General features: G+C 21.0%; 1 protein-coding gene across 1 annotated transcript in view; it reads left to right on the top strand.

Moving 5' to 3' along the window:
• Positions 1–3280: 3280 nt before the first annotated feature.
• LOC114123050 (RYamide receptor) overlaps positions 3281–14687 on the top strand; it is a 53816-nt gene continuing 42409 nt past the window's right edge. Inside the window, exons 1-2 of the mRNA XM_027985906.2 lie at positions 3281–3550; positions 14179–14267. The gene's annotated coding sequence lies outside the window, so the exon portion shown is untranslated. The remainder of the gene's footprint in view (positions 3551–14178; positions 14268–14687) is intronic.

Raw genomic sequence — 14687 nt, 5'->3', positions numbered from 1 at the left:
TTATTATTATTATTATTAAATTTGTAAATAATAGAGAAAAATATTTTAAATGGGTAGTTTTATAGGAAATTTTTAATTACGTGATTACTTAAATTATATTTATCTACCTACCTTTAATCAACATACACTATTATACAGTTAGGTGTTCACTTCCTACAGCAATTGAATTGACGTATATTGATCAGTCGTGAACATCTCTGCGATGATTTATAATGAGGCTATTGTAATAACAACGATATAGTTGCACTGTAATTCAGTAGGAGGTTGATTGTCACGTGTCGTTCGTTTTCATTTATTATCATTCTCAACAAAAATTATTGTTTTGTCCTTAAAAAAAGTGTATGATCCTTTAATGTGTGCTAAAACAATAGGTACTCAAATTACTTACTCAGTTTTAAACGATTCCATATTTAAATTTCCAAACGCTTAAAATGCGCTCAACTCAGTTTTATCAAATTTAATGCTATAATTGACTATCATGTGTTATTAAAACATAACACAACGCATATTAATGTATAATTAACCTATGTAATGTGTCAGAAAAATTTAGAAACTCTGGCTTTATAATGACGTTATATTGATATATATTTTTTTAACATAAACTATAAGCTGACTTCTCTTTTTTTCCAAGTGTAAGTATACTATCAATTTTTGATTACCTTCTCATAGAAGTTATATGATACAACAGATAAATAAAAATGTATGACTAGTGTTATAAATGAGTAGGTAGTATAGGTAATATGTTTGGTAATATATGTGTATAGGTATATTACTTTTTGCAATATTCATATATTATATTAATTTCCAAACGTTTATCAAACAACAATTATGCCACATATAAAAAAAAAACATTTCGTAATACGTAATCGTTTAGACAAAAATAAATATTTTAAATGACATAGTATAAATCTTTTTTTTCATATAAATTAAAATTATGCTTTAGTAATTTTGTTTGAATATGTTTTGTTAGTTTATTGATTTTTATTTTTAATAACATTTTACGAATTCAAAAATAGGATTAAAAAATAACATTTACCGTATAATAGTAACCAAATTATATTTATAATATTATTTTACTAACATTTATTTCATGCAATGTTTTGATTTAATCGATAAAGATGTTAAAATATGAATATTTTTTAATACAATTTCATGAATTGAAATTATTCTATTCATATTTTAATGATAACGTTTTTTTTTTTTTAAAAATAATTCTTTATTAAATATCTGATATAATATAAAAAAAATAAGCCCAATTGATATAATAATATATAGTTTAAGAATAATAGATTGAAAAGACTTGGCAGAAAATTTAAAATTATTATTTTATATATTTATATGTATTTTCCTCTTATTTTAAAATTTTTTTTATTAAAAAAATCCAAGATTTAGTAATAATTAAACCTTTAAAGTAAGCATAATTTTTTAAATCCTTTATTTTTTTGAATTAACAATATTTAATTATTATTTTAAATTATTAACTGATGTACGGAAAGCATTGAATTAATAGGGTAAAGCATACATGTATGAAAATATACATCCATGAAATTTTTAATTAATTGGGTTATTATTGTTTTAAAAATTAATTAGTAATATGATTAATTTACATATATATCTATATTGTTTGTATTTACTTTCAATATTATAATATTAGCAAGATAAATTTATAAATATTTTAATATTTTTTCATGATTTATAACAGGAGAATTAATAATTTATTTTTAGTGATATTATACGAAATTATTCGTAATTATTCCCAACATAATTATTTCATCTTTTGTTCATAGCTCATGGTTTGATAACTACATAATTCACAATTCATAATGATCTATTATAGTCTGAATACTGAATATATAATATTATTTATACATAACTGATTACCGTGGAGACTCATAAGTCATAATAACCCAAGTTCTTAAACGAAAATCGTTCTAATTCTTAAGTACGTAAAGTATGTAATACCTAATGTGTATAGTAAAAATTTAAATATTCACAATGTGCTCTATATTCGTATTCAAAAATGTCCTTATACCTACCTATTTATGAGTTTTTGTGTGGACAAAAGGTAATTGGATAGTTCAAATGATTCAAAAGTATGGAAATGTTTTGTATGATGTATTAAGTGGTGCAAGAATATTTATATACACATATAATATACAGAGCAATGTCTATCAAAAGTTACATTTCGATTCAATACAATATTTAGATATTTAAAAGAAAAGTGTTGTGCTTAGGATCCATATCCATAATATTCATCTTATTATTTGAAGTTTGAATGATAAATATTAATTATTAAATTTTTAAAATCTATGATGACTTTGAACTTGACGTATATACTTTCTCATGGATAATATAATATAAAGTTGTATACATATTGTCAGAATCTACATTTGAAATAAGGAACAAATTCATTTTATCCTGAAAATTGTAATATTATAAATTATAATATGTATAAAATAAAAATACCAATTATTATCTTATTTAACTATAGAAACGTAAAGTAATTTGAAGTACCTGCTTATGAAAATGAAAATTAAGTGTACTACAAATTTAAAATATAACGTATTATTAAAGATTTATATATTTGAAAATACAAAAATATCTTATTATACACCTTATATTTAGATATACTACAATATAGACACTTCGTAAAAGTATAAATATAATCTGCATATTACGTGTTGTATTCTGTATAATAATGCAAACAAATTTAATATTAACGGTCGAATAAAACTGGAATGTAAATAAACGGTATTAAATCCTTAACCAGAATTACTTCAGTATTACGAATTAACAATAGAAGACATTTTATGAAAAATATTTTATACGCTTACAAATTTGATTTAACAATCAAAACAATTTTTAAATAATAAATAGTAACAATAATAACACAAGACCAGTGTGTTAAACGTTCGTAACAAACGGCGTTGATAGTTTTTAACTATATTAATAGCTACCGAAAATATAAAAAACAATTTATGTGTTCGTATTATTTAGTTATAAAAGTTAACTTAATTTGAATTACATTGAACTCTGTTTACATTAATTTTATTCGGTTAACAAAATGTACTGTACAACACATATTATGTAATGGTTTTTGTTTTTGATTTTTTTTTATGTTCCTCCGTAATTAATTTAAAAAACAAAAATAATAACAGAAAACAAAAACAAAACTTCAACAAAACACACACACATAAACGAACGCACGCACCTAATGTTGGAAGCATGTATTGCCGATTCCATTCTCTTGCGAGTGCATCTGTAAATAAAAGTCCTTAAAAAGAGTTCAGGACTTGCGCGGGGTTGTTGCAAGGCACCACAGTGCGATAGCACACGTTTAAGGTTGCCAGTCCGGTGTCGCCAAGCGGTTAACCAAAATGTTCAAAGCGTTTACATTCACGATCGCTTTTCTCGTTCCGTTTAATCATTTAAAATTACGAAGGTGTTTACTCGTCGAATTAATTTTTATTCATACATATGACATAGGAACAAAAGATTAATTGATATTTGATTTTAAAATGTTTGAGACAACAATCTACAGTCTACCAACGTAAGTAAATATAGATTTAAATTAAATTTATAGATAGTTGAACCATAGGTATTCTTATTTATAAAATCAATTGTATTAAGTTAACGTATCATGTTTTATTTCTTTAAAAATTAACAGTGTTTGAGAAATTTTAAAATTCAAGTTATGTGATTTTAAAAATTACATAAACTAAATATTTAAATGTTTTTAAATTGTCACCGATAACAAAATAATAAATTTAAACATCTGATTAAAAAAAAAAAAAAAAAATGTTAAAATACGGATAGTTTAAAATTTGTTTTCTGAATAAATCAATCTGCCAAACAATATTATAGTATTTAAATTAATACATATTTTTTAATACAATATTATTAGATAATTAATTTTTAGATTTGAAAAATCCATGAATTTCACTCTGGTATACAATAGGTTTTAAGTGTAGATACATAATCGTATTGAGTAGATCATTGAAAAATGTGTGTTTAACTCGTTATATTTGGTTATAAATCATAAAATATTATAAAAAAAAAAAAATTGAGCGGATATTGTATTTTGGCTTCTAGCGTTCGATAGATTAAAATCTTTTTGTAAAAAGTTATAACTAGATATTATCAATTTATTTTCTACTATTAATACGGCAGGTTCAACTATTTTTTCGGTAAAAAAATTTAGTAAAATATACCTATACAAATAATAATATTATGACATAACTTACCTAGATACCTATACTATTAATGGTATCGCTCATAAGTTTACGATCTTGCTGTAGCTTACAAATTTTATAAACACAATTTATTATGCACTATTTATTTTTGTCATCATTTTAAGTACAAATTTCAGAATTCACGAAATCTTAAATTTAAGTCTGCTATAACTTTATAACATGTATCATGTTTATATTCAACTATAAAACAAAAATTTATAATATTATACATTTAATTTTTTTTTTTTTTGTCTTAATAGAAAATTAAATTTTATTTGAAAATAATAAAAACTAATGAGTTATTTTTTTATTTTATTGATCATGTCGTTATTTAAAGCAATTACAGTTTTTAAATTTAACCAAAATAAAAATGCATTAAGTACGTAAGAAAAAAAATATAAAACTATCAAAAAACAGAAAAATAAAATATTAATAATATTTAAATATTTAACATAATATAATATCAAATATCTGGACTAGCATTGAGGTTATAATAAAGTCTATTAAATAAATGTTATTGTATGAGTGTTTTTGCGTTGTTAATTAATTTAATTGAATACTATAAATTATTATATGTATTTTATACTATAACTGTTAAAATAATTAATAAATCAGTAAATCTATGTTTTAAGTAACAGCTCTTATGTCATTAAATTATTTAGATAAAAATTATTTTGCAAAATGTACTTATCATATTTACATTTTTATTTTATATGTATTGACATTCATTATTAACGATCATATTATTTAATTTTAAATTTATTTGTAATCTAATAACATAAATACTTTAATATTTAATATCAAACTTAAATTCCTATTACTTTTATTACAATTATTGTATGCATTCAATTTAAATAATATAAGAATTACTCGTGAATTTCACGTGTCAACATGAATTCAACAAACTTTTATTAATTACATAATTTAATAAAATTCTTAATGTCATATCGTCTATTATTTTCTAATAAAAATTTATAATACCACTTAAAGTTAATTAATTCATTATATTCACTATTTTATTTAAAATATATTCATTTTTGACTAATCTACACTTAAATGTAATTTGGATAGAAAACTTTTTTGAAAAAAATTTAAAGGAATAATAATTAAAATAAAATAATTTAACAAAATAATTGTTATTTTAATTATTCACGTTTAACTATAATATGTCATACAATGTAAATTAAGCAAAAAAAAAAAACTATTATTATTTTTCTACTTAGAGCTTACTAAATTATTTTAGTAACTGTTTTTTTTTTTTCATCAACATTATTATAATTATACTATTGACATAATATTTGAGAAGCAGTAGATATTTTTTTTAAGACCTTTTTTTTCTATTTTTCATAATAATTTCACTGCATATAAGATTTTTATCCTTTATTTATTTTACGGTCAAACTACATATTTTATTTGTACTATATATTCATAAAAAAATACTGAATTGTAAACCATTCTAAATTATTTGAATTTATTTATTTCCAGATATATTATATAATAATGACATATTAAAACCTTAGTTATAAAATTGAAAAATATTTTTTTTAATTTTACGAATAATATTAATAAGAATAATATTTATAAGAATGTGAAACAAAAGACATATTTTTAAATAAGCTTTATCTCCAATATTTTAATAAAATAATAAATTATACTTTCAAAACGTTTACATATTTTAAATAAATATTGTACGTTTCCGAATATTTAATATTAATTTGTTCGGCTTTCGGGCATATTTGAAACATAGTATTATGTATCGACGCAACATTTGTAAAGTCAATATATATTATGTTATTTTGTTGATAATTGTGCTAATTTGGCATCATTTTAATATGTAATTTAAGGGAACAAGAAAGGCATTTTTAAAATTCTGAAACCATTACACATTAGTTATGAATATTGTCCTAAAAACAAAAATTGGTTTTTGTTGATTACTATTACAAACATAATACTCATACTGTTATCTATTATAATACTTATACTATGTTAATTTATAATTAAATAAATAATTTGTATTAAATTTATAATACTAGATAAATATTTCATAATCTCAATGTTTATTTAAATTAATATGTTATAGATTTATACATTCCCATTATATTTGAAAATAATTTTGTTACAATAATTTTTATGTTGAGTTTAAGATGTGTGACTAGAATTAAAAATAACCGATCAATATACTATTTATTTTTTTGTTATTGAGTTATCTTGACTTTTGAGCTCTTATAATGGATGAAAATTGTGAATCTTTTGACAGATAATTTTAAACTATCTAATCTACAATATTAACTAAATAAAACATAAAACAACTTTTAAAATTTATTTTTTTTATCGCCGTTTGAAAATATTTAGCAAAAAAAAATTTAAATCAAGATTAGTTTTCATTATTTTTATATTATTTTTCATTAAAGTATTTATTATTTATCCAGCAAACTTTATACCAACATCATTTAAAACTATTTGTTACTGAGTATACATTTTAAACAAGCCCACGCCTAATTTTGAAAACCAAACAGAATTAATTCTTAATGTAATAATTTACTGAGAAATTATCAATAATATTTTTCACTTTGGTAGTTGAAAAAATATTGAATTTACTTTAATTTTTCCAATTATTATAATGGTTTGTAATAAAAACTTTTATAAATAATATATTGTATATTTTATAATTTAATAATGACTTAATATAAATGTAAATATGAATGAAATCAATTGTTTTTATAAAACAAATTTATTTGTAATACCAAGTCTACAGTATTTTTTAGTTACTATGAATCATTTCGTATAATTCCTTGTTCAAAATTTTGTATTTTTTTCTTACAATAAAAATTAATTTTCTATTGAAAAGATTATTATAGGATGAGGATTATCATTATTTAGATTATTATTTATTGAAAAATAATTTATCTGAAATAGCTTTCTTTGATTTTTAATAAGAAAAAATATGAATATAACATGATATAATACATAAATATTAAATACAAATTATATGTAGTATACTGGGGACTATGAGTAATAATTTTTGTTATTTTGTGGTTGGTTGCGGGGATAGGCTAACGATTTTAATTTAATTTTCTTTTTTTTTTTTTTTGATAAATTAAATGATCATATGTTTCAAAATATAGTCAAGTTGCTCTTATAGAAATTTAAAAATATCAAAATATGTGGGAACAACATTTTTTCAACATTTTTTCTTAAAGTATGTGAAGTATTTTGACAATTGAACTACCTTGTATTCATTGACCGTCGTGATATATTGCCTATACAGAGAAGAAGCGAGGTTTCATCTTAAAAATATACATACTCAAAGGAATGCATGCTTTTATACCTGTTTCATATACCATTCAATAAGTTTTTTTTTTTATTAGAGTTGCCACTGCTTTGAAAACTAAATTGGTATCATCATTTTAATTTATTGAGTTATAGAAGGTTAAATCCTATGAGAATTTATTGTCAAGGTGTTGGAACTTAAAATCTATACATTTTTATCCGAATTTTGATCAAAAGCTGTTTGAATTATCTCTTATGACTAATAAAAATTATAATTTTAGGACACGTTTCATATATATTCTAAATAAGGAACAAAATATAATTTGCTTGTTTGTGTTTTATTAAAAAAAATTGATTTGTTTAACCAAAAAAAAAAAATTTAATGTAAGTGATTATTTTGAAAAATATTGTCAAATCAATACATTTTAAAAATGGCAGGTTTTTATATCCTCAGTTATTAAAATGATTTATTTTTATATAAAATGTAAATCAATAATAATTATAAGCAGATATTTAACCACTGAAACTTAAATATTTTTTGTTTCAAAAATGTATTAAATAATTTTTTTGGTTATTTGAAATGGGCATTTGTTATTTTTTAAATAGTACATTTTATATACTGAAATCATTGTTTAAAAGTGTAAATTGAATTTATCATAGATTTTAAATGTATTAGAAAGTTTATAGATGATAGTAAATATTGAGTAAATTTTAATTTTGTTTTATTCTCCCTGTTAGATTGGCTTATTCAAAAGTTTAAAAAAAGAGGATATTTTGATACTAATCAAAATACTATTTTTGAACTTAAAGATGCTTAATATATTTATATTTTGGAAATTTTGAAAAATCAGTACGATAATTCTCAAAACAATCATAAATACACGAAACCCTTTTTTTCTTAGATTTGTGAATTAAAATACATATATTTTTTTTCCTATAATCCATCCAATAAAATTAATATTTATAAACTATAATATTATGTGTATAATAACAACTAAATTATTTATTTTACCGTTATCTTCACAGCTCAGGTACATATTTTAAATTAGGGTGAATGAAGTAGATATTTTATTTTTATCTATGCACACGAGTTTATAGTAACTTGTTATCTATTATTTAATTATTATTCACCGATTTTTTATTGTTACAAAATAAGTTTTTTTTATTGTTATTAGACAGCATTAAAACGTGATTTTTGATTTAAATACATTCAATTATATACCTTATAGTACAGGGGTCTCAAACATTATTAGGTATCATTAGCAATAAAAAGATGAATTAAACGATTAAAATTGTATCATAAATATATGCAGTTCTAAACTAATGAATTTATGGATCAAAATAAATACATATATGGGGGGATGTGGGTTAAAGATCATTGTTGTAGTACCTACCTAGAGTCTAAGTGATAGGACAGGTAATTAATAATCAAACTTCAGAGTGTTTCTTCTCCTCAGAAGTATAATATTTTCTTAGAAATACTGTGTTCCTGTACAACATCCCCTCTATATTAACGAGATATTCTTTGTGATAGTTTGAGGTAGTGAATTTTTTTTAAAAATTAAGTGACATTTCAATCACAGTTGATGAGTGTCTAAATTAGTATGGCATTATAGAACATCCACTTATTACAGTGTATATATTTTATAAACATCATTTTGAATATTTTTCCATAAATTATAATTTAATATTTTTGGTAGATTGAATATTTGTAAATAATATGATTTCATAAATAATTTAAAATGCACTTATCATATTATTATCAATATATAGTTTTCATTTATTAGAAATCAATTTAATTGTTTGAATGTTAAATATTGTATTTTTATTATTTAATTATTTGTTTATTTTGATAAAAATAGTCATTATAATATCATGAAAAAAATTTAGACTATTTGTTTTACTTTTATTCTTTTTTAAATAATAATTTTATTTTATATTTTGATACCATTGTATACCATTTTTTTTGCTACTTTGTTTTTAGCTCAATTATAATAAGTTATTAAAATTGTAATTGTATCTGAATATTATAAGATATACAAACAAGTTAATTATAACTTATAACTTTACATTTTAAGTGACAATATGTGTGTACAATTTATTATTGTTGTATAAGTATACTCGTATTATATTGATTATATTATTTTTACTTATTATTATATTATACTTTTTCACTTTTATATTATTTTCTTATAACGGTTCTATAATAACAACACACTATTAAAATAATATTTTATAGTTTTATAAAATTTATTATTGTAGTTATAATAACTCAATTATAATTATTTTCAAACAAAATATGTAAAGAATTTACTTAATTCATTCAACAACAACTGTTTAACCAAATTACTTAAAATGAATTGACTAATAACAAAGTACCAAGAGATTGTAATTAAAACATCATTAAACAACGATTAAAATAATTATAATACCTTAACTTACGTTTTCATCAAAAGCCACTACAAAATAATGGTATAAAGATAATATGAGTAATGAGATCATATAAAAAATAAAATAATAATATTAGTTATTAATTCAACATTAAAATCAATTTTAAGTTATTTTTTAAACAATGTGTTTGTCAAACATATTTATTTTTTCTAATAAAGGTGTGTAGAAAATTTTTTCTTTAATGAAACAAAATATTTGAACTAAAAAATACTTAAAGTATTAAACATTTTTTAAAAAAAAATTCATTTTTCACACAACATTACATAGTCATCTCAAAATCATAAAAATATGACGAAACTGAAAAATGTGTCGTATTAGAACAAATATCTTTTTAAAACATTGGTTTATATATAACACCTGAGACTTGAGTTAAATAACTTTTACAAACAAATAATTCACTTCAATAGAATTCATAAATTTGATGAATCATTTTTTAGATGGATTTAACAGTGAAAACTTGACTATTCAACACATTTTCCCATTAACTTTCGCATTAATTTCATCCATAAGTTAACCTATAATGGGTAAATACTTAATTTCTCTTAATATTCCCCATAGAGGGCATATTTGAATTTATTCATAAATTTAAAATAATTAATTAGGTATGGACGAATATTGTTTGTCATGGGCACCTACATAATGACGTACTTTCATGTTTTTCAATTACAAATATTTAAGCGTGTAATTATATTATAATTTAAAATTAAATACCTACAATAACTAGAAACAAATTTTCTCAACTTGTTTAATAATATGATTTTTTTTTTAAAATTGAAGTAAAATATATTTTCATAAAATATAAATAGAAAGTACAACATTATCAGGGTTCACTAGTTTTTAATTTTTTTCTTACGGCTGAAATGACTGAAATTAAAAATTTCATAAAATATTAAAATTATAGTTCTATAAAAAAAAAAAATGTAAGTTTTATTAAAAATTAAAATTAAAGTACGTTGATTATGGTATATTTTTTTAATAATTGAAAGATAAAAGGTAAATTACTAATATATTTATAAATACGAATTATTTTATTTTATGTATATTAAGAATATGATTTTAGAGGGATTTATCATAAGACAAACACGAATACTTAAAATGGATATCTTTTAAATATTTTAAAAATTATATTATACAGCATACATAACATGTATTGAACTTTACTTCAAAATATTATGATGTAGTGTGTAGTACTGTAATCTTAAGGATCTATTAAGTTTAAAATTATTGAATATTGCATGAAATATAACATGCTGGAAAAAGATTTCAAGTGTAAAGTAGTAAAATATAAACATTTACTTTACTTAACATAATTTTCACAATTAATAATGTTATTAAAATATTTTGAATTTCAAGCAGAGCGATGAATGTATGGTTTTACAATGAGTAGTAAATAAAATTCTTCAATGTTCAACTTCCAAAGTTGTTTTGGATAGCCAGATGTATCTAGCTTATACTAAACAATTAAAAATCAAAAATTTCCATTCCTTTTTTTTAGGATCAAGAAAAAAAACAAACAAAAATTTAAGGGAAAACAGCAATTCTTACACTAAAACAATTTTAAGCTTAATTTATTTTTAAACTTTGTCTAAAATTAATAATCACAGAATGATGGAATTTTTATCAAATGTTTATGTATTATCATTATTTACAATGTATTATGGTAGTTTGTCAAAATATTTTGAATTTTTTGAGCTATCTATAGATTATTTTATAAACATTTTTGATTTCTTTTTGTTGTAATTCAAAAACAAATAATCTTAAATACTTGAAATTTTCTTCAATATTTATTTAAAATTTTTTTTAAATGAATTCAACATGCCAAATAAATCTTTATGTACAATAAATTAAAATTATTAACAATTCGGTCATAATTTTTTTCACAGTAACAAATTTAATTCTTTTAGCTAAGATTTGCATAAGTAATTTAATATTAATTCTTATACGTATTTTTATACTGAAACTAAAATATATGAAAAATACACAAACATATATTTTTTAGACTTTTAAAGAAAATAATGAAAAACGATGATAATTATTTATTATAAATCATTAACATTTTTTGTATAATTTTAAACTTTAACATTTATAATGCTATTAAGGATTTTACTATATGTAATTACAAAAAAATGTTATTCGATTTTAAGTTATATAAGTTAGTACAATAATATGGTATACATTCATATTTTTATAATAATTAAATACAAAAAATATAATAAATTACTGAATTAGCTTATTTAGGTATAAAAATATATATCATATAACCTAAAATTGTATATAACCTACTTAGTGATGTTGCAGGCTGTCAGAATGTTTTCGCTCAGAATTGTTTTTCGTGTTTAATGATATATGATTGAATTTAAATTTAACACACCTATAACAGTGACCCACTTGACACCTATTATAAAGTAGAGTGATACCCACTTGCTTAACGTTTTTATTTTGATAATGCAGTTTATAACGTTTTTGGTAACCAAACTGTAATTTCTTTATAATTGAATATAAGTTTTGTATTTTAAAATACATGGAAAAAATTATTTATTTACATAATATCCACATCAAATACACTTTAAAATAATTGTGAAATACCATAAAGGGCAAAGATATAATTTTCCGTAGGTACTTATATATAAATATATTTTTTTTTTATAAATAAAATTCCATTAAACAGTTCCCTTTTTTATGAGCTTATAATTTGTAAAATTGTATTTCTTATAATATCATGTTTAGTCTTACGTATTTTGAAGAATAAAGGTTCAATAGTCCCATTCATTTATGAAATGCTTCATGAACAATATATATATATATATGCCATTATACCATTATAAATTGTATGCAACCTTATTGTACAAAACACGTTAAACAGTAATACATTTCTGTTTTTCCTGATTATGTAATATTATCATACAAAATTCTTCATTATACTACATATTATATCAAATAAAAGTATTAATTTTTACAATAAAATATACATTTATGTATTGGTGTAATTAATAATATTAAAACTTAACAACTATAATGTTTCTAGACTATAATTATATGAAAAAAAATCTTTTTACCCAAAATCAAAAATTGTTTATTACATAAATCGAAAAAATATATATATATATACAATGTACATACAAGCATGGAAGGAGCCAAAACTGTTTCACAAACAAAAAATAAATTGATTTTGTTTAATTTTCGGTACCTAATATCTTTTATTGTTATCTATTTAGAAAAATATTTAAAATAACTATTATTTTGTTAAAATAAGCACATTTTTCTAAAAACATCAATATTTTTTGAAAAAATCAGTTTTTTCCTTTTAATTAATTTACCCACAGATACATTTAAAAAATATATACTACGGATTATTTATTATATTATCATAATAGTCCCTAAACTATTTGTAGACTTGAAGGAAGATATAGCTAAATAATTTGGAAAACAATAAATCATAAACAAGTTTTCTTTAAGTTTAACCCCAATCAAACGAATCACGTATTTTGTTTGAGTAGAACATATTATACCTTGAGACAATTTCTAAATGAGATAAGTCAAATACATGTAATTATAATGGTTATTTAAACGGAAGTCATATTTTTATTATCTTATTTATCATCTCTATGTGTGTAGCTATTAGATAATATAAGTTATTACTATAAAAACACGAAAACTAAGCTATTGAACTTTTTTTCCACATACTTACAAGTTTTTTGGCCAGTTACGACACAAGGCAAAATAGGTATTCAATACCAGGCTCTATACAATACGTACCAATTTAAAATCCAAACTTTCGATTCACACAAACTAATGTTATATAAATCTCTGTTAAGGTTCATTTGAAAAGATGGTGTACACATCTGGGATCGTATCAAACCATCTCAACGCTATGCTTGTACTCAGACTTCTATCTAACTTATTGCTTCTATCTCTAGCAAAATGTATAATGATTCTCAAGAGACTTAAAATATATAAAATTATAGAAACTGTTCACCGACTAGTAATAAAATATCGCAGAATATAATTTATATAACTTCAATCTCACTTTAATTAATTCATTAGCAATAGACAATAGTATTTTCGTGTTTAAATAATCGCATACACAGTTCTAGATATAATGAATTTTAAAAATAGTGCGTTCCAATTTATTGTGATTATTTGTTAAGTAGATATTTTAAACTTCAATAATAAATAAAAAAAAATAATTCAACTACAATTATTATAATGTTTGCATATTTTTCAGATTAATACAGACAAATAAAACTATTGATAGTAGAAGGAAACGTCAAAAGAACAATGAATAAAGTCTACATCGCGAGTCACTAAAGAGAGGTAATTCGTTACAAAATAACTAAAAATAATAATAATAATATACAATACGTAATTAAAAATTTCATTTATAACTTAAAAATATAATAGTTTAATAAATACATATGTAATTATTGTTAATGTATAAAATAATTCAAAAATAATACTCAACAAAACACAATCAGAGTATTTTAAATGTGTGAAATTTCGTAAATATTTTATTTTATTTATAAACACACAGACAATCAAATATACATATATGGAATATAGATATTAGATATGAATTTATTAATATGTTATTTTAGATTCTAACCAGAGCAATCGCTCTGTGGTTTTGATACATTTAGTGTATATGTGCTGTTTTTTTTTTTTTTTTTTTTTTGGTCAGTGGTTACATTAAATTCAGCTTTAATTCTTAACGAAGGAGGTTTTTAGGTCTCACAA

The sequence above is a fragment of the Aphis gossypii genome, chromosome 2 (genome assembly GCF_020184175.1).
Source record: "Aphis gossypii isolate Hap1 chromosome 2, ASM2018417v2, whole genome shotgun sequence".
In the NCBI taxonomy this organism is placed as follows: Eukaryota; Metazoa; Arthropoda; class Insecta; order Hemiptera; family Aphididae; genus Aphis; species Aphis gossypii.
This window is presented reverse-complemented; position numbering and strand designations above follow the sequence as displayed.